This window comes from Triticum urartu, chromosome 6A (genome assembly GCF_056163025.1).
Source record: "Triticum urartu cultivar PI428250 chromosome 6A, HENAU_Tu73, whole genome shotgun sequence".
Taxonomy (NCBI): domain Eukaryota; kingdom Viridiplantae; phylum Streptophyta; class Magnoliopsida; order Poales; family Poaceae; genus Triticum; species Triticum urartu.
Window position 1 is genome coordinate 478,412,808 of NC_141878.1, and position 21,129 is coordinate 478,433,936.

The 21,129-nt window shown below is 48.2% G+C and overlaps 2 pseudogenes; one reads left to right on the forward strand and one right to left on the reverse strand.

Moving 5' to 3' along the window:
* Positions 1-504: 504 nt before the first annotated feature.
* LOC147965777 (uncharacterized) lies at positions 505-5,341 on the forward strand (annotated as a pseudogene).
* Positions 5,342-20,376: 15,035 nt separating this feature from the next.
* Positions 20,377-20,897, reverse strand: LOC147965778 (uncharacterized; annotated as a pseudogene).
* Positions 20,898-21,129: the final 232 nt, after the last annotated feature.

The following is a 21,129-nucleotide window of genomic DNA, read 5'->3' on the forward strand; positions in this document are numbered from 1 at the left end:
GTTGTCCATGAGTGCAAGCCATTTGCAAGGGAAAAAATAATACTCCCTCTGTAAAGAAACATAAGAGCGTTTATGTTATGACCGGTTTGGTCTATACTAGGAAGAGGCCCACTGAACATTAGTATTAGGGGCTTGGCCCACAAGTTATCTTAGACAAGTTATCTTAGGCTAAAGTTATAAATACTAGTTGTAAAACACCGTTGAGATCAAGCAATAAAGATATTATAATCTTCTGTTGCCCGGCTCCTTGAGGAGCCGGAACCCTAGCCGCCGCCGCCGCCTCCAACCCTAGCCGCGACGGCGCCTGTCCGCCGGCGCGCCCGCTCCAGCCCTCGTCCCCCTCCTCCTTACCCATACAATCTGCGCCGGAGGCCTGATAGGAACCCTAGTCCTACCAATTTGGTATTCAGAGACACCAGCCCGATCATGTCGCTTCCTCCATCACCGCCGCCGCTGCCAAACACCACCGCCTCACCTACGTTGCCGCCAGCTCCGTCCGCGTCCATGCCGGCGCTCACGTCCGGGACTGCCACTCCGACAGCGCCGACCGCCACCGCGGCGGAGCCGCCCCCCATCCTCTCGCCCGAGGAGGTCTCGGGCACCCTTCGAGAGCTCGTCCAGGCGGTCAAGGGCATCAGCCTCTATCTCGTCGGGAACCAGCCCCAGCCGCCGAGCGCCGCCACCACCGCCTACGGGCCACCGCCGCTCCAGTGGCCCGCCCCGGCCTTCCAGTCGCCCTACGGAGGGCCGCCCCCGCCGCCGCTACTGCTGCAGCACTACCCGGCCGCGGGGAACCCTTGGCCCGCGTGGCCGGCCGCCACCGCACCGCTGGGGGACCCTTCCCAGCAGCTTCTCCAGGCGCCCCCGCCGGCTATTTCGACTCTGGCTGCGGCGCCGCAGCTCCACCAAGCGCCGCCACCGTCGACAACATCACCACCCGCGCCCCGGCCCACTGGCCGGCCCCTGCACCAGGTGCAGTTTCCGCCATCGCCATCGCCAATCCCCGCGTGGGCGGCCGGCTCGTCTCCGAGCCCGGTGTATACCACGGCGCCGGAGCACCCGACGCCTTCCCTCCGGCTTGGCGACCTACGCCCCGGAGATCCCCGACCCGGCACACTCGCTGCCACCGACTGCAGCAGCCCCCGGGCACGGCGGTCCGACACCCCCTTGCTTCGTCAAACTGGACTTCGCCACCTACGAGGGCACGGAGGACCCTCTCAACTGGCTCAACCAGTGCGAGCAGTTCTTTCACGGGCAGCGGACGCTCATTTCGGATCGTACCTGGATCGCGTCCTATCATCTCCGCGGCGCGACGCAGACCTGGTACTACGCCCTCGAGCAGGACGAGGGCGGCATGCCACCATGGGAGCGCTTCCGGGAGCTCTGTCTTCTCCGGTTCGGGCCTCCTATCCGCGGGAGCCGCCTGGCGGCCCTCGGCCGTTTACAGTTCACATCCACGGTTCAGGACTACGCCGACCGCTTCCAGGCCCTGGCGTGCCACGCGCCGAGCGTCTCCGGGATTCAGCGCGCCGAGTTATTTGTGGGCGGTGTGCCGGACCATATTCGCGTGGACGTCGAGCTCCGGGATCCCCCCGACCTCCAGACGGCCATGTACTACGCCCGGGCTTTCGAGCAGCGGGCCCAGGCACTGCAGCAACAGCCCGGACGGGGCGGCCGCCAGCCCAATCGACCAGCGCCGACTCCTCCAGCACCGGGCCGGCCTCCTCCAGCCGCGACGGCCGCGCCCCCGGCCACCACACGGACTTTCCGTCAGTTGTCACCGGCCGAGCAGCAGGAGCGTCGCTGTCAGGGACTCTGCTTCAACTGCGATGAGCCCTACACACCGACCCATGTCTTCCCCCGCCTATTTTACTTGGAGACGGTCGACTACACCAAGGCGGACGACTCGACCGACGCGAGACCACCACCCGAGGCGGCCGCAGACACGCCCGCGGATCCCACGGCGACGGCGTGCGTCGTCTCCCTCCACGCCCTCGCCGGCATCCGTGGCGAGCGGACCATGCTGCTGCTGGTGACGATCCATGGCAAGCGGCTGGTGGCCCTGCTGGATACTGGCTCCACCCATAACTTCTTGACCGAGGCGACCATGCGTCGGCTAGCCCTTCCGACGACGGGCGAGGAGCGCCTGCGGATCACGGTGGCGAACGGCGATCGCCTCCAGTGTCATGGGCTCGCCCGCGACGTTCCCATCTCCATTGGTGGCGAACACTTCTCCATTACCTGTGCAGGGATCGACCTCGGCTGCTTCGACTTCATCCTCGGGGTGGATTTTCTCTGGACCCTCGGTCCCATCCTATGGGACTTCGACGTGCTCACAATGACGTTCTGGCGGCTAGGCCGCCGCGTCCGATGGGACGGCCTTGGGGGCGCTGCACCGGCCGTGCCACATCTCTAGCTGGTCGCCGCGTCCTCAGAGGCCGAGCAACCCCTGTTGGATTCCCTTCTGCGGCAGCACAGCGACCTCTTCGACGATCCACGGGGTCTTCCGCCCACCCGGGTGTACGACCATCATATTCACCTCATGCCGGGTACCCCTCCCGTGGTGGTTCGGCCCTACCGCTACCCTCAGCTGCAGAAGGATGAGTTGGAGCGCCAGTGTGCCCTTATGCTCGCCGCGGGCATCATCCGGATCTCCACGTCACCCTTCACCGCCCGGGTGCTGCTCGTCCGCAAGTCGAATGACACTTGGCGTTTCTGCATCGACTACCGTGCCCTGAACGCGCTCACGCTCAAGGACAAGTTCCCTATACCGGTGGTCGACGAGCTCTTGGATGAGCTCCATGGGGCGCGCTTCTTCACCAAGCTCGATCTCCGGTCGGGCTATCATCAGGTGCGTATGCATCCCGATGACATCGCCAAGACGGCGTTTCGCACCCACCATGGCCACTTCGAGTTCTTGGTGATGCCCTTCGGCCTCGCCAACGCTCCAGCGACTTTCCAGGCCCTGATGAACGACGTCCTCCGGCCCTACTTACGGCGGTTTGTGCTTGTTTTCTTTGATGACATTCTTATCTACAGCGCCACCTGGGCCGAGCACCTCCAGCACGTCGCCATCGTCTTCAACGAGCTTCGGGCGCACCACCTCCACCTTAAGCACTCGAAGTGCTCGTTCGGGACACCTACCGTCGCCTACCTCGGCCATGTCATCTCTGCCGACGAGGTGGCTATGGACGCCGACAAGGTTGCGGCCGTCTCCGCATGGCCGACACCTCGCTCGCCGCGGGCTCTCCGCGGGTTCCTCGGCCTCGCCGGCTACTACCGGAAATTTATCTAGGAATCCGGGCTCATCGCGGCGCCCCTCACGCGGTTGCTTCGCCGCGACGCTTTCGCTTGGGACAACGAGGCGACGAGGGCGTTCGAGGCCCTCAAGGGGGCCCTCATGACGGGCCCCATCCTCTAGATGCCCGACTTCGATCGCCCGTTCGTGGTGGACTGTGACGCCTCAGGAGCTGGTTTCGGCGTCGTGCTTCATCAGGGCGATGGACCCCTCGCCTTCTTCAGCCGGCCTTTCGCTCCTCGCCATCTCAAGCTGGCGGCATACGAGCGGGAGCTCATTGGCCTTGTGCAGGTCGTTCGTCATTGGCGGCCGTACTTGTGGGGACGGTCCTTCCACATTCGCACGGACCACTACAGCCTGGAGTTCTTGCTGGACCAACGACTGTCGACCATGCCACAGCACCAGTGGATCAGCAAGCTCTTCGGCTTCGACTTCTCCGTCGAGTATCGGCCGGGTCACCTTAACACCGTGGCCGACGCGCTGGCCCGTCGCGACTCCGACATCGCTACCTCCGTCGACGAGTCTGCCGGGGCAGTCCTGTGCATCCGCTCCGGGCCGACGTTCGGTCTCTTCGCCGACATCCGCCGCGCAACTGCGACGGCCGACGACGCCGTCCTTCCTCGGCAGCAGCTCACGGACGGCGACCTGGAGGAGCCTTGGCGCTTCTCTGACGGACTGCTTCTCCATGGGCGCCGGATCTTTGTTCCGGCGCATGATGATCTCCATCACCAGTTGTTACAGCTCGCCCACTCGGCAGGCCATGAGGGTGTGCAGAAAACCCTCCATCGTCTTCGCGCCGACTTCTACATCCCTGGCGATCGCGCCCCTGTCCGCGACTGGGTTCGGTCTTGTCAGACATGCCAGCGCAACAAGACGGAGACCCTGCGGCCGGCTGGGTTACTGCAGCCCTTGGAGGTGCCATCTCAGGTCTGGGCGGATATCTCCATGGACTTCATCAAGGGCCTCCCCAAGGTGGGCGGCAAGTCGGTCATCCTCACGGTGGTCGACCGCTTCTCCAAGTACGCCCACTTCATCGCGCTCGGCCATCCGTACACGGCGGCGTCCGTGGCCTGGGCCTTCTTCGACGGCATTGTCCGCCTACACGGGTTCCCTGCTTCAATCGTTAGTGATTGAGACCCAGTGTTCACGGGCCATGTCTGGCGCGACCTCTTCAGGATGGCGGGTGTCCAGCTCCGCCTGAGTACGGCGTTCCATCCTCAGACAGACGGTCAATCCGAGGTGGCGAACAAGGTCATTGCCATGTATTTGCGTTGTGTGACAGGTGATCGGCCTCGCGCTTGGGTGGACTGGCTCTCTTGGGCGGAGTACTGCTACAACACCTCTTATCACTCCGCCCTGCACGCTACGCCATTTGAGGTGGTCTATGGTCGACCACCCCCGCCTATACTACCGGTGGACCCGGAGACGGCTCGGACAGCGGTTGCGGGTGACCTTATCCACACCCGTGACGAGATGCTTGCTGAGGTCCGTCAGCGTCTCTTTCAGGCCCAGCAGCTGGCCAAGCATTACTACGACGATCATCATCGCGAGGCGGAGTTCACGGTGGGTGACTGGGTGTGGCTGCGTCTTCTCCACCGCTCTACGCAGTCACTTGACCCGCGCGCCAAGCGCAAGCTCGGGCCTCGCTACGCCGGGCCCTTCCCTATCTTGGAGCGCATTGGGAAGGTGGCCTATCGTCTTCAGCTTCCAGCCCGTGCTCGCATCCACGACGTCTTCCATGTGGGGCTGCTCAAGCCTTTCCGTGGCGAGCCACCGGCGGCTCCTCCGGCGCTTCTGCCAACCGCCGATGGTCACATTCTTCCAGAGCCGGCAAAGGTGTTGCAGGCACAGCTCCGTCGTGGCGTCTGGTTCGTCCTCGTTCAGTGGGTGGGCCTTCCGGAGGAGGAGGCTACTTGGGAGCAGCGTGAGGATTTTCGCCAACACTATCCAGACTTTCATCTCGAGGACGAGCTGTTTGCGCAGGCGGGGAGAGATGTTATGACCGGTTTGGTCTATACTAGGAAGAGGCCCACCGGGCATTAGTATTAGGGGTTTGGCCCACAAGTTATCTTAGGCAAGTTATCTTAGGCTAAAATTATAAATACTAGTTGTAACACACCGTTGAGATCAAGCAATAAAGATATTATAATCTTCTGTTGCCCGGCTCCTCAAGAGGAGCCGGAACCCTAGCCGCGACGGCGCCTGTCCGCCGGCGCGCCCGCTCCAGCCCTCGTCCCCCTCCTCCTTGCCCATACAATCTGCGCCGGAGGCCTGGTAGGAACCCTAGTCCTACCAGTTTAGATCACTAAAGTAGTGATCTAAACACTCTTATAATTCTTTATAGAGGGAGTTGTTCAGTATTTGTTCCATCTGCAATTATAAAGTGCCGCTAATTGTAATTAATTTTCCATGATTCAAGTGCTAAGAGTGCATTATTCAAGAGCTATTACAGGGAACAGAAGGGCGGGAGTGTTTGTCTTCAAGAGCTATTAGATTCTTGAGAACTATTAAGCCCTCATTTTGTTTGCACAATACAGATATATTTTAGCCCAACATTTGTAGGTTCACAATTCTTCCTACAAAATATGGATATAGATTTTTGCGGTGAATTTCTGAAACCTTTAATTGTGGATGCTGAATGTTGAAAAACACTCAGATGCGTATGCGCCGGGTACAGAAAGTGCACACTCGTTCGTCTAGTCTCCTATGTTTGGCAACCCCAAATCTGTATCACCGTAGGTCCTCACATTATAGGTGTACGAAAAGTTGGCTGCATTGTCCTTGTGCTACAACATTTTCTATGTCTACCGATATGTATGTCCACACTTCAACATCACTCAACTAGGTTAAACTCTTTTGATCAACTGAGCCAGGGTCCCTGTTCCATTCTCATATTGAATGTACCAGAGTTGGCACACGTTGTCGTTCAGAGAAACAGAAAAATTGCCTTAGGTTTGACCAAGAAACTTAGCAAGTAACTCGCTCTAACTACAGGAATGATCAAACATTGAAGATTGTTGAGAGGGTTGTCATGGGACATGGGCACATGGCTCATGGTGAAACTAGAAACCAGAAGAGAATAGGAATACGAGGAGGACTATATAAAGCTTCCAGACAGATTGAATAGCAGCATATAGAAGTCCAAAGCTACCATCTGAACTAGTTGGGCACATGGAAGACATGGTTTACACTTTACAGTAACTGCATAAGTTTCAGGTTCTACCCATCCCAGAGTTCTTCTTTAATTCATTCATAGGAAGTAAATATTCCAATACTTAATTGGCAAGCTAGACCCCCACGCCGACAGTCCTCAAAATTCAACCCATCTTGGAAGGCCACCATTCCACCAATGCACCGGGCACCACAACACCTTCACCAAGACACATCCAATTTTCTAAAGCTTGTTGTTTCGTACATAGGCAGAGTCAAACTTTAGAAACTATGAGTGCCGAAACCTTCAAAAATATTTAAACTGGATACTTGACAAAATTATACACAAATGTATCCTGACAAGCACTAGATTAATTTACATATATTGGAATACAAATTAGCCACACAAAGTATGCATTTTGCAAACCTTGCGAATGCTTCAAGCGACAACTTTTTTTAGTGTTGGGAGCATGCTTTCGGTTGTTTGCTTAGCTATATCTAGCTAGAACAGTGAATCACAGGTCCTCAGTACCCATTGCCGGGCATAGCCACCGTAGCTGAGAGATGTTTGAAGCCTCTTTCAGCACATGCTCCAAAACCCTGGGTGATCTTTCGCACTCGTTTCGGTTTGTCTTTCAGTTGTAAGGTCAAATTGTACAGCGTATACGGCCCCTTGAACCTTGTGTAAGCACGTGCTTTTTTAATCGGGAGACTGGACAAGGAGATAGGTACTTGTTAGTCTTGTGATTATGTTAACTGATCACGACTATATCGAAGACTTATGCCTACTGGTAGACTTATGTTTACTACATGATAATCTGGTGATTCGACAAGGAGATGGATACTTGTTAGTCGTATGATTATGTTATAACTGGTCACTCTAGTAGATCGAAGACTTGTTTTTACTACAGCTCCGAGGAGACCTGTGTTTTGTACATGATACCGATGTTAGCAGTCATAATCGCAATACTATGTTTAATCTCATGGTCCGCGCCATAGGTCTTCTTTGTCAAGCTTTTTTAAGGAACAACGTGTTTTTTTTCGAAAAGGGGATCTCCCCGGCCTCTGCATCAGAACTATGCATACGGCCATCTTATTAACCAAATAACAAAAGATGCCAACAAGGTTTCACAGTCTCCAGCCAAACAAAAAGCAAAGGATAAATGCAGCTCACACAGAGCGACAGACGGCTAGATACACAAACTAGCCTGAAAAAGATGCCACAACCGGCTGGCTAAAACTAAATAGGGAAACTAATTGCCTATCCTATTACATGACCGCCATCCAAATCGGTTGAAGATATCCCGAGCTACCATCTCCCAACGGATAGATCCAGTAACCAAATGCTCCCTGGCCTCCATCGGAGTGAGTAGCGACCACGAACGGATCAGTGTCGTAGCTCTGAAAATAACCTGCAAAAAATGAATCCGTGATGTTCTGTTAAAAATCAAATCATTTCTGCAATTCCAGATAGTCCATAACAAAGCGCAAACTCCAACCCGAATATGTCTTGCTAATTCAGGCTCAACCCCATTAAGCCATGTCCCAAATAAAGCATTGACCGAAGTCGGTGGAGTAATATTAAAAGCAATATGGACCGTCCGCCATAGAACTTTGGCCAACGGGCAATCAAAGAATAAATGCGTAATCGTCTCATCCCGATCACAGAAACTACACCTAGTAGGTCCTGTCCAATTGCGTTTAATCAAGTTGTCCTTTGTTAAAATAACTTGTTTATGGACAAATCACATAAACACTTTAATTTTTAAAGAAACTTTGACAGCCCAAACATACTTGGAAGTTGGAATAGCATTCGAATTAATAACATCAATATACATTGATTTAACTGTAAATACTCCAGAGCTAGTCAACTTCCAGCGCAATATATCAGGTTGGTGAGAAAGTTGAACCTCCATCAGTCTCCTAACTAGATGGAGCCATTCTTCCCAACGACTGCCCGCTAGCGACCGTCGAAACTGAATATTAAGGGGGACAGATTGGAATACCGTTGCCACGAACACCTCACATCGTTGAGCAATCCGATATAAAGACGGATATTGAATGGCTAAAGGTGATTCACCAAGCCAAGTATCCTCCCTGAAACGTGTACTTGTACCGTTTCCAATAACAAATCTCGTCCTATTGAACATAGATTGTTTGACTTTCATTAGTCCTTTCCAGAAAGGCGAATCAGTCGGCCTGACTGCGACCTAGGACAATGTTTTAGTCTGGAGGTACTTGTTGCGGAGGATCTGCGCCCACATGGCCTCAGTCCCGGAAGACAGCTTTGACGTACTTTGACGTATGTTAATCAACTACCTACTTTGACGTACTTGCAATCGTAACTATGCACCGTTGGCGTGCCTTCCAACCCCCCCCCCCCCCAAAACCCAAAACCCCATCGCCGCCGTTGTCAGCAGGGCGGATGGCCTGGGCAGGAGGCGATCCCCCAAAAATCTCCTGGACATCTCAACCCCGTCACGATTTACGCTGTGCACCCTTCATCCAGCACCTTGTGTTTTCCCATCGTCGTTTAGTGATACCTTCCTGGTGTGCTCCTCATATGCCTGCAAGGTGCCTCCCTCACAATGTGTGGTTTATGTTGCGTCGCGGGATCCCCCGTTGTTTGTGCAGGGCGGTCTGAGGCGACTTGAGGCAACGGTAAAGGTCGTGAAGCCACGGCGGCGTCGAGCAAGGCAGTCTGAATCGTGATTCTAAAATCTGAATCAAATCGGAGCTCCGATGATAGGATCACAATCGTAGAATCTTAACTCTCAAAATCATATAAACATAGATTCTACTAACAAAAATTTTAGGATCACAAGTGTTAGTTTGGACCGTAGAGTCGTATAATAAAATCATGATTCTAACTACTCTCGTGTCGAGAATAGCCGGCGAGTATCGTCTTACCATACCGGATCTCCTCCTTGGTATGTTGGTAGATCGATGGTTTGCTGCCATAGGTGAGGCAACCAAGCAAGAGGCGGCGTGTGGTGGTGTTGTGTGATACAGATCTGACACCGGCTACTACCTGGAAGGACGGTGTGGGACCACTAGTTTTTTAGTGCCGGTGACTTTCCTCCCTCGTCAATGCATTCATCGCGTGTGTGAAGGAGAGCTTTGGTTGTTCCATGCTTTTTGTACCCAGCAGCTCTTGTTGCAACTCAGTTGCCTGCTTGTGCGAGCATGGCATCACTTGCATGGAATCTCACGTCATGACCGTGTGTGTATATAATTGTTGGCATCACGGAAAGTGGAAGCGAATACACAGGTGAACTTCGACTTGGTGGTTCTTCTCGAGTACCTAGTCTGGAGCTCTGCGGTGAAAACCCTAGGCTGAGCCAGTTGGCCATAACTGGCAATTGCAACTTCTGGATTGTTACCTTGTTGAAGGTACTATTTGGCGTGCGTCATACCCTTCCTGGAGGCATTATTTTGGAGGAGCTTAATTGTAGGCATTGCATGTCATTGTTGGTGCCAAAGGTCGTTGCTGCATTTCATCGATTATTGTTTTGATCGCTTTTTCCTTTTTCCTGCCTATGCATAGCTTCGATCTTGTATGACTTGCTTTTTTGCCGATGTGATCTTTTGTGTGTGCACATTGATGTTGGTTGTGTGCATCATAGTAATGCAGAAGCCAAGTGTCTTCTCCTAGTGTTTATATCCCCTTGATGTTTCATCATGTGTAATATAAAGTGTTCTTTGTCGGAAAAAACGAGAAGGCCCCGCGTGTTATAATTAGCTCAAAATGTTGCTAATGAGATTCATCTAAACAATAAAGTAGCCAAAATAGAGAGAAAAGTGTGCCAAAATTGTGCACTATATTTACCTCTGTAGGCCTATAATTATAACAATATTGTGGTTGTAATTTGGTACAGGTGACGAATTAGCAAGCACATTAATTCAAGCTCCCGCAAAAGCAAATCAAGCACATTTCAGGAAAGACATAAACAAAAAAAGTTAGAGGTTTTCTTTGGTGTGGGGATATAATGAAAAATAAACAAAATATTAGAGAAGTCAAGAACTTGTAGAAAAAAGAAAACAGACCACCCTGGTGATGTCTACTACATAACCTTATTTTTGTAAACATTGTTGGGCCTCCAAGTGCAGAGATTTGTAGAACTGTAGCAAATTTCTCTCAAGTGGCTGACCTAAGGTTTATCAATCCGTGGGAGGCGTAGGATGAAGATAGTCTCTTTCAGACAACCCTGCAACCAAATAGCAAAGAGTCTCTTGTGTCCCCAACACACCCAATATGGTAAATTGTATAGGTGCACTAGTTCAGCGAAGAGATGGTGATACAAGTGCAATATGGATGATAGATATATGTTTTTGTAATCTGAAAATATAAAAACAGCAAGGTAACTCATGATAAAAGTGAGCGAAAACGGTATTGCAATACGTTGAAACAAGGCCTAGGGTTCATACTTTCACTAGTGCAAGTTCTCTCAACAATAATAACATAATTGGATCATATAACTATCCCTCAACATGCAACAAAGAGTCACTCCAAAGTCACTAATAGCGCAGAACAAATGAAGAGATTATTGTAGGGTATGAAACCACCTCAAAGTTATTCATTCTGATCGATCTATTCAAGAGTCCGTAGTAAAATAACACGAAGCTATTCGTTTCGTTCAATCTATCCTAGAGTTTGTACTAGAATAACACCTTAAGACACAAATTAATCAAACCCTAATGTCACCTAGATACTCCAATGTCACCTCAAGTATCCGTGGGTATGATTATAGGATATGCATCACACAATCTCAGATTCATCTATTCAACCAACACAAAGAACTTCAAAGAGTGCCCCAAAGTTTCTACCGGAGAGTCAAGATGAAAACATGTGCCAACCCCTATGCATAAGTTCACGAGGTCACAGAACTCGCAAGTTGATCACCAAAACATACATCAAGTGGATCACGTGAATATCTCTTTGTCACCACAGATAAGCACATGCAAGACATACATCAAGTGTTCTCAAATCCTTAAAGACTCAATCCGATAAGATAACTTCAAAGGGAAAACTCAATCCATTACAAGAGAATAGAGGGGAGAAACATCATAAGACCCAACTATAATAGCAAAACTCGCGATACATCAAGATCGTGCCAAATTGAGAACACGAGAGAGAGAGATCAAACACATAGCTACTGGTACATACCCTCAACCCCGAGGGTGAACTACTCCCTCCTCATCATGGAGAGCGTCGGGATGATGAAGATGGCCACCGGAGAGGGATTCCCCCCTCCGGCAGGGTGCCAGAACGGATCTAGATTGGTTTTTGGTGGCTATAGAGGCTTGCGGCGGCAGAACTCACGATCTAGGTTATGTTCTGGAAGTTTGGGTATATATAAGAGGTTTTAGCATCGGGAACAAGTCAGGGGGTCCCCGAGGCGGCCACGAGATAGGGGGCGCGCGCATGGGGTAGGGCGCGCCCCCCCACCCTCATGGTGGCCTCAGGACTCTTCTCGCCCATCTTCGGTACTACGGGGGCTTCTTCTGGTCCAAAAATGATCTCCGTGAAATTTCAGGTCAATTGGACTTCGTTTGGTTTTCCTTTTCTGCGATACTCAAAAACAAGGGGAAACAGAAACTGACACTGGGCTCTAGTTTAATAGGTTAGTCCAAAAAATCATATAAGTGCATATAAAACATCCTAGATGGATAATATAATAGCATGGAACAATCAAAAATTATAAATACGTTGGAGATGTATCAAGCATCCCCAAGCTTAATTCCTGCTCGTCCTCGAGTACGTAAATGATAAAAACAGAATTTTTGATGTGGAATGCTACCTAACATATTTATCAATGTAATTTTCTTTGTTGTGGTATGAATGTTCAGATCCGAAAGATTCAAGACAAAAGTTTAATATTGACATGAATATAATAATACTTCAAGCATACTAACAAAGTAATCATGTCTTCTCAAAATAACATGGCCAAAGAAAGTTATCCCTACAAAATCATATAGTCTGGCTATGCTCTATCTTCATCACATAAAATATTTAAATCATGCACAACCCCAATGACAAGCCAAGCAATTGTTTCATACTTTTGATGTTCTCAATTTTTTTGAATCTCCACGCAATACATGAGTGTGAGCCATGGACATAGCACTATAAGTGAAATAGAATGGTGGTTGTGGAGAAGACAAAAAGGAGAAGATAGTCTCACATCAACTAGGCGTATCAACGGGCTATGGAGATGCCAATAGATATCAATGTGAGTGAGTAGGGTTGCCATGCAACAGATGCACTAGAGCTATAAGTGTATGAAAGCTCAAAAAAAACTAAGTGGATGTGCATCCAACTCGCTTGCTCACGAAGACCTAGGGCATTTTGAGTAAGCCCATCATTGGAATATACAAGCCAAGTTCTACAATGAAAGATTCCCACTAGTATATGAAAGTGACAACATAGGAGACTCTCTATCATGAAGATCATGGTGCTACTTTGAAGCACAAGTGTGGTAAAGGGGTAGTAGCATTGCCCCTTCTCTCTTTTTCTCACATTTTTTTGTTTTTTTGTGGGCCTTCTCTTTTTATGGCCTTTTTTTCTTTTTTTTTCTTTTTCGTCCCGAATCTCATCCCGACTTGTGGGGGAATCATAGTCTCCATCATCCTTTCCTCACATGGGACAATGCTCTAATAATGATGACCATCACACTTTTATTTACTTACAACTCGATACTTAGAACAAAATATGACTCTATATGAATGCCTCCGGCGGTGTACCAGGATGTGCAATGACTCATGAGTGACATGTATGAAAGAACTATGAACGGTGGCTTTGCCACAAATACGATGTCAACTACATGATCATGCAAAGCAATATGAAAATGATGGACCGTGTCATAATAAACGGAACGGTGGAAAGTTGCATGGCAATATATTTCGGAATGGCTATGGAAATGCCATAATAGGTAGGTATGGTGGCTGTTTTGAGGAAGGTAAATGGTGGGTTTTTGGTACCGGCGAAAGTTGCGCGGTACTAGAGAGGCTAGAAATGGTGGAAGGGTGAGAGTGGGTATAATCCATGGACTCAACATTAGTCATAAAGAACTCACATACTTATTGCAAAAATCTATTAGTTATCAAAACGAAGTACTACACACATGCTTCTAGGGGGGTAGATTGGTAGGAAAAGACCATCGCTCGTCCCCGACCGCCACTCATAAGGAAGACAATCAATAAATAAATCATGCTCCGGCTTCATCACATAACAGTTCACCATACGTGCATGCTACGAGAATCACAAACTTTAACACAAGTATCTATCAAATTCACAACTACTCAACTAGCATGACTCTAATATCACCATCTTCATATCTCAAAACAATCATCAAGTATCAAACTTCTCATAGTATTCAATGCACTTTATATGAAAGTTTTTATTATACCCATCATGGATGCCTATCATATTAGAACTAATTTCATAACCAAAGCAAATTACCATGATTTTCTAAAAGACTCTCAAAATAATATAAGTGAATCATGGGAGATCAATAATTTCTATAAAATAAAACCACCACCGTGCTCTAAAAAGATATAAGTGAAGCACTAGAGCAAACGACAAACTACTCCGAAAGATATAAGTGAAGATCAATGAGTAGTTGAATAATTATGTAACTATGTGAAGACTCTCTAACATTTAAGAATTTCAGATCTTGGTATATTATTCAAACAGCAAGCAAAACAAAATAAAATAAAATGACGCTCCAAGCAAAACACATATCATGTGGTGAATAAAAATATAGCTCAAAGTAAAGTTACCGATAGACGAAGACGAAAGAGGGGATGCCATCCGGGGCATCCCCAAGCTTAGGCTCTTGGTTGTCCTTGAATGTTACCTTGGGGTGCCTTGGGAATCCCCAAGGTTAGGCTCTTGCCACTCCTTATTCCATAGTCCATCAAATCTTTACCCAAAACTTGAAAACTTCACAACACAAAACTCAACAGAAAATCTCATGAGCTCTGTTAGTATAAGAAAATAAATCACCACTTTTGTTACTGTTGTGAACTCATTCTAAATTCATATTGGTGTAATATCTACTATATTACAACTTCTCTATGGTTCATACCCTCCGATACTACTCATAGATTCATCAAAATAAGCAAACAACACATAGAAAACAGAATCTGTCAAAAATAGAACAATCTGTAGTAATATCTAGGTTTCGAATACTTCTATAACTCCAAAAATCCTAAGAAATTAAGAAATCCTAGGCAATTTGTTTATTAATCTACTGCAAGTAGAATTGGTATTTTATCACTCTCTGGTAAGAAATGACAATTATTTTCGTGAGCGCATATTTTCTATTTTTTTAAATCAAGATTAAATAACAATCGCCCAAGAAGATCCTAAAAGTTTTACTTGGCACAAACACTAATTAAAACATAAAAACACAATCATAACAGAGTATAGATGATTTATTTATTACTAAACAGGAACAAAAAGCAAGGAACAAAAATAAAATTGGGTTGCCTTCCAACAAGCGCTATCGTTTAACGCCCCTATCTAGGCATGATGATTTTAATGAGACTCACATAAAAGATAAGAATTGAAACATAAAGAGAACATCATGAAGAATATAACTAGCACATTTAAGTCTAAACCACTTCCTATGCATAGGGATTTTGTGAGCAAACAACTTGTGGGACCAAGAATCAACTTGCATAGGAAGGTAAAACAAGCAAATCTTCAAGATTTTCAACACAGGGAGAGGAAACTTGATATTATTGCAATTCCTACAAGCATATGTTCCTCCCTCATAATAATTACATGTAGGATCATAAGCAAATTCAACAATATAGCTATCACAAAACATATTCTTAACACGATCCACATGTATGCAAAGTTGGCACTCTTCCAAAATAGTGGGATTAACATTAACTAAAGGCATGACCTCTCCAAACCCACTTTCATAATTATCAAAATAAGATTCAACACCCTCCAAAATAGTGGGATCATTATCCATAAAGTTGACACTCTTCCAAACCCACTTTCATCAATATAATCATCATAAATAGGAGGCATGCTATCATCAAAATAAATTTGCTCATCAAAACTTGGGGTACAAAAAATATCATCTTCATCAAACATAGTATCCCTAAGCTTGTGGCTTTGCATATCATTAGCATCATGGATATTCAAAGAATTCATACTAACAACATTGCAATCATGCTCATCACCCAAAGATTTAGTGCCAAACATTTTAATGCATTCTTCTAGCATTTTGGCACAATTATCAGAATCCTTATTTTCACGAAAGACATTAAAAATATGAAGCATATGAGGCAACCTTAATTCCATTTTTTTGTAGTTTTCTTTTATAGACTAAACTAGTGATAAAAAAGAAACTAAAAGATTCTATTGCAAGATCTAAAGATATACCTTCAAGTGCTAACCTCCCCAGCAACGGCGTCAAAAAAGAGCTTGATGTCTACTACACAACCTTCTTATTGTAGACGTTGTTGGGCCTCCAAGTGCAGAGGTTTGTAGGACACACTTTCAATCTATCCTAGAGTTCATACTAGAATAACACCTTAAGACACAAATCAACCAAAACTCTAATGTCACCTCAAGTATCCGTGGGTATGATTATACGATATGCATCACATAATCTCAGATTCATCTATTCAACCAACACAAAGAACTTCAAAGAGTGCCCCAAAGTTTCTACCGGAGAGTCAAGATGAAAACGTGTGCCAACCCCTATGCATAAGTTCACGAGGTCACGGAACTCGCAAGTTGATCATCAAAACATACATCAAATGGATCACGTGAATATCCCATTGTCACCATAGATAAGCACATGCAAGACATACATCAAGTGTTCTCAAATCCTTAAAGACTCAATCCGATAAGATAACTTCAAAGGGAAAACTCAATCCATTACAAGAGAGTAGAGGGGGAGAAACATCATAAGATCCAACTATAAGAGCAAAGCTCGCGATACATCAAGATCGTGCCAAATTAAGAACACGAGAGAGAGAGAGAGAGAGAGAGAGATCAAACACATAGCTACTGGTACATACCCTCAGCCTCGAGGGTGAAGTACTCCCTCCTCATCATGGAGAGCATCGGGATGATGAATATGGCCACCGGAGAGGGATTCCCCCCTTCTGGCAGGGTGCCATAACGGGTCTAGAGATTGGTTTTTGGTGGCTACAGAGGCTTGCGGCGGCAGAACTCCCGATCTAGGTTGTGTTTTGGAAGTTTGGGTATATATAAGAGGTTTTAGCGTCGGGAACAAGTCAGGGGGGTCCCCGAGGCGGCCACGAGATAGGGGGGCGCGCTCAGGGGTAGGCGCCCCCACCCTCGTGGTGGCTTCGGGACTCTTCTGGCCCATCTCCGGTACTCCGTGGGCTTCTTCTGGTCCAAAAATGATCTCCGTGAAATTTCAGGTCAATTGGACTCCATTTGATTTTCCTTTTCTGCGATACTCAAAAATAAGGAAAAAACAGAAACTGACACTGGGCTCTAGGTTAATAGGTTGGTCCAAAAAATCATATAAAATAGCATATAAATGTATATAAAACATCCTAGATGGATAATATAATAGCATGGAACAGTAAAAAATTATAGATACGTTGAAGACGTATCACATGGCAAAAATAGGAAAGTTGATAATAGGTGCAAATAATTTCAATAAAAAAAGATAAAGTGGTTGTTTTTCATGAATATGAATAAAATAAATTACAAGATTACTAGGATTCCCTAGTTACTATATAATACTTCATTTTTCTTCGATTCTATATGTTTTCTATTTTATAATACAGAAAAACAATTGTCGCCTTTCAAGAATTATTTTAATATTTTCTGATTTTCTAGAAATTGTTTTATTTACCACTTTGTTGGTTCTTTTCTTGAATTTTCATATGGTTTAAAAATTACTTTTTTATAATATGAAAGAAAATTATTTATTGAAATTTTGGTATTTAAACTTTATAGATGAAAAGCATAAAGTCATGCCTTAAATTAATAAAGCTCCAAAAGATGTTGATGAATAGTCTACAAAGCAACACGAATCAACAAGCAATCAAAAATTATAAAAGAGCACATCTTGAAATCATTGAAGCCCCCTTTCGTGATTGAATCACTAAGCAAAGGAAGAAGCTAACTCAAGAAGGAGACTAGTTGCCCATGAGGACATGCCATTTCATGCACCTGAGCGTCGGGCATTACACTTCCATCATGTTCCACCGCTAAAGGAGGCCCCTTGCCTCCTTGCCATGTATCAATGGGCATCACATCATCGGGCGATGGAGACTCTCATCATGAAGTTTGGACCCCATGGCCTTTGAGGTGAAAGAATTCAAACATAGAACAACATCATCGTTGTCCACATATTTTTTCCACACAAAGAAAAGAAAGCTATTATCGTTGAAGAAGAGGAAGCTACTGAGCAGCAACATCAAATGTCTAGAAAGATGGTTGGAATCCACATGAAGAAGCATCATGCACTCGCATCTTCCACCCCTCTGCTGACATCGGAAGAGGTGAACCCTATCCCTTGTTGCTTTGGCTCATGGGAGCTAATCGACGGCCAACTGAGACAAACATAGAGGTTGAGAGCATCGAAAAGAGTTAAAGGAGCCAAATTTGTAGCCATCAACATTGATGACTACACTCTTACCAGACCCAACACAACAACATGCCTTTAAAACATGTTGTTCCCAAGACGATGCCTCCAAGAAGGATGCCATGCTAGTAGGACCGACAACATCCAATCTAAATGGATCTAGGGATTTCACCCGGAAGACAAAGAGGGGGGCACACCCGGGGAGGAAGACAATGCCCTCGAGCCCTCAGGTGTCGCCTCCATCAAGGCCGGCACATGACTAGGGGATTTCTTCCGGCCACTAGTCTACACCACTAACACCCCATCTGGTCTGAGATCCGGCGAGGTGGGACATGCAGAAATAGGGAATAAGCAGAGGCCTTGGGCCGACAAGACGACCCATCGCCCCACAATTCGCACCCGCTCTGGTACCTCGCCATCCGCACTACCGAGGATATGCTAGCCCCACATCACACGTGAACTGCTTGTTGCGGGGCCGGGGCCACTTCTCCACACCAGGACAGTGCATTGGCGCCCAAAGCCCTCCACGCGAGAGCCGAGCAGCGAAAACCTAACCACCTTCCTCTACGACCTCGCGGGCTTTCCCGACAGCCATCTCTGATGGTGGCAATGGAAGGGTGACAAAGAGAGGTTGTGGTCATAGGCTAGGGTTTCGTTGCCACATGTGTCGCCCTGGAGAGGACAGACGCACAGGAGTCAAAGCGCAATCTTAGCGTTCAAAGTTAAGGGTAAGAATTTTCTACGTTTTCGAAAATTAGGACCGAGAATAAATCCGAGCGACAGTTGAGTGAACAAAAGGTTTATCCCGACTTTGAACATCGTGCTCTAATTGTGGATATTTCAATCCAAGGCCAGCCAAATTGGCAACTACTTCAAAGCTCGGGATCTCGTTTTCAGTGCCAAGTTAAATGTACTATCCGTTGCGCGGAATTGCTCAACAAGCCAAAGCATGATATTATTGAAATTCTGGCCATGACAAGGGACTCCCACAAGAGTACAATTTCTGAACACTAACCGGTCAAACGGAGAAACAGACAGATGGCTGGTAGCTATACACAGGACAAGCTGCCATCCAAACGAGTCAACCAATGTCGGTCTCTGAAAACACAAGGGCAATTGATTCCATGAAAAAATGAGGATATGCCAATGTCAAAACATGAATCTTTCAAAGGCGCGTTCACACGTGGCTTTCAGTTTTCCCTGGGGAAACACCCGGTTCTCGGCAGCGCGACGTTTTCAGTGGTTCCAGCGCTGTGGGCAGGACATGGTCAGGGATAAACGAGTAAACAAAGGGCAGGCCCAGGGAAAAGGTGCGGCCGCAGAAGCAAGAAGAGACACTCCATGGCCGCAAGTTCAAGTTAAAAACAAGAGTCCATGGGTTGGGCAGCCCGGCCACCTATAGAATCTCCAGATGCACCGAACGGAGATGCAGTCGGGTCCGCCCGTCGGACTAGTTATTTAACTCGGTTGAAAAGAGGCCGCATCATCTCTGACCGTTCTTCGCAGTGGTTAGCAGCCCACGTCAGTCAAGAACTCAAGGGAGAACAGCCCGCCAAACCAAAAACAAAAAAATGGGTGCAGTCTGGCTCGGTGACTTTGGAGTTCAACCGGGAGTCTAATGATTGTTTCTGTCCGTGGGTTTTGCAATCGGAAGCGAACAAATCGTGCGTGATTATATGTATAGAGATGATGATCACAGCGCCCGACAGGCAAGGAAGTCGTGACGGGTAAGGTGCAGTAGTATACCGTATATGCGACGCACATGGTACAATTTCATGGGGGAGAAGGTGACGGGAGAGGGTACGTACGCGCTGAAACGGACCGCGGGTTCAGCTACTAGCAGACAGCACCTGTTGAGGAAGCAGTAGGACGGAAGGCCGGAACCCTGAGAGCAAGCGACCAAACGTACCAGCGTAAACAGTAGCAGTTGCCGTCCATAGAATTCGAGTCGCTAGCATGGGGCTGTGGTACGACGTTCCTGTATCGCCGCGGCGCCCGTCGCCTTTCTCCCTTCATCGTCGGCCGTTACTGTACTGCGGCCAGCTGACCTCTCCGTCGTGAGCGTGCCGGTCCGCCGTCCTACAGGGCTGTCGATCACCGACGAGGCAACAACTCCACGATCGTCATACGAAGAGCCCGTTATAGTTCTTTCTTTTTTATTTAGCAGTAAGAGCATCTACAGCTTTATACGACAAATATGACCCTTCAAAGCGCGCGGACGCGTTTAGTGGCCGAGCATTTTTTAAAATAACTGCATCCGGACATTTCATATTAGATTCTCAAATCCATACAAAAGCATGTAAACTAAAAAACCTATGTATTACGTAGATGATCTAGCTACTCCTTGTCAAAAATGTCGATAATCTCTGTGCCCGCCTCCGGGTACATGGGCGGCAGCTGCAGCTCCAGCGCCTCCGGCTGCTCCGCTCCGGCCTCCTCCTCCTCTATCTCCACGCCGAGTTTGGCGAAGAGCGCGTCGGATGCCGCTTGCTCCTGCCGGAGGAACTGTTGGTTGGCCTCTACATAGGCCTCATCCAGGATGGACTCCAGGATGGCCTACTATTCCGCCATCTCCGCGGCTTGGGCGACAGCGAACTCCGCCTCCACCTCCGCCTCCGCCATGTTGAACCACGGAGCAGGCTGCTCCGCCTCCTCCTCCGGATTCGCCACCTCCATTGGCTCCGGTAGCTGCTCTCCTCCTCCTCCGGCTGCTGCCGCTTCTCCTCCTTCGGCTCCGGTGAGCCCGGAGGTAGCCCGACAACGATGCGGGCGCTGCGCCTCGCCTGGATCTCCTCTGTGATCTGCCTCCGACGCTCCGGCGTGAGCATAGCGCATGTCATGATCTTGCGCCGGACCATGGCGATGCTGGAGAGCATGGGAGAGGAGGCGGACGGGCTCGGGTGACGGCACAGAGAGGAAGGAGGTGGATGGGCTAGGGTTGGAGGACGCCAGCCGGTTTAAATAGCCGGATTTGGCCTCGGGCGGCGAGCCGAAGCGGGGCCACATAACGTTCACACCGCGGTGACGAAAAAGGCGTCCGTCGGACCGTCGGATTTTCACGCGATTCTGCGTGAGATCCCATCGTCAGTC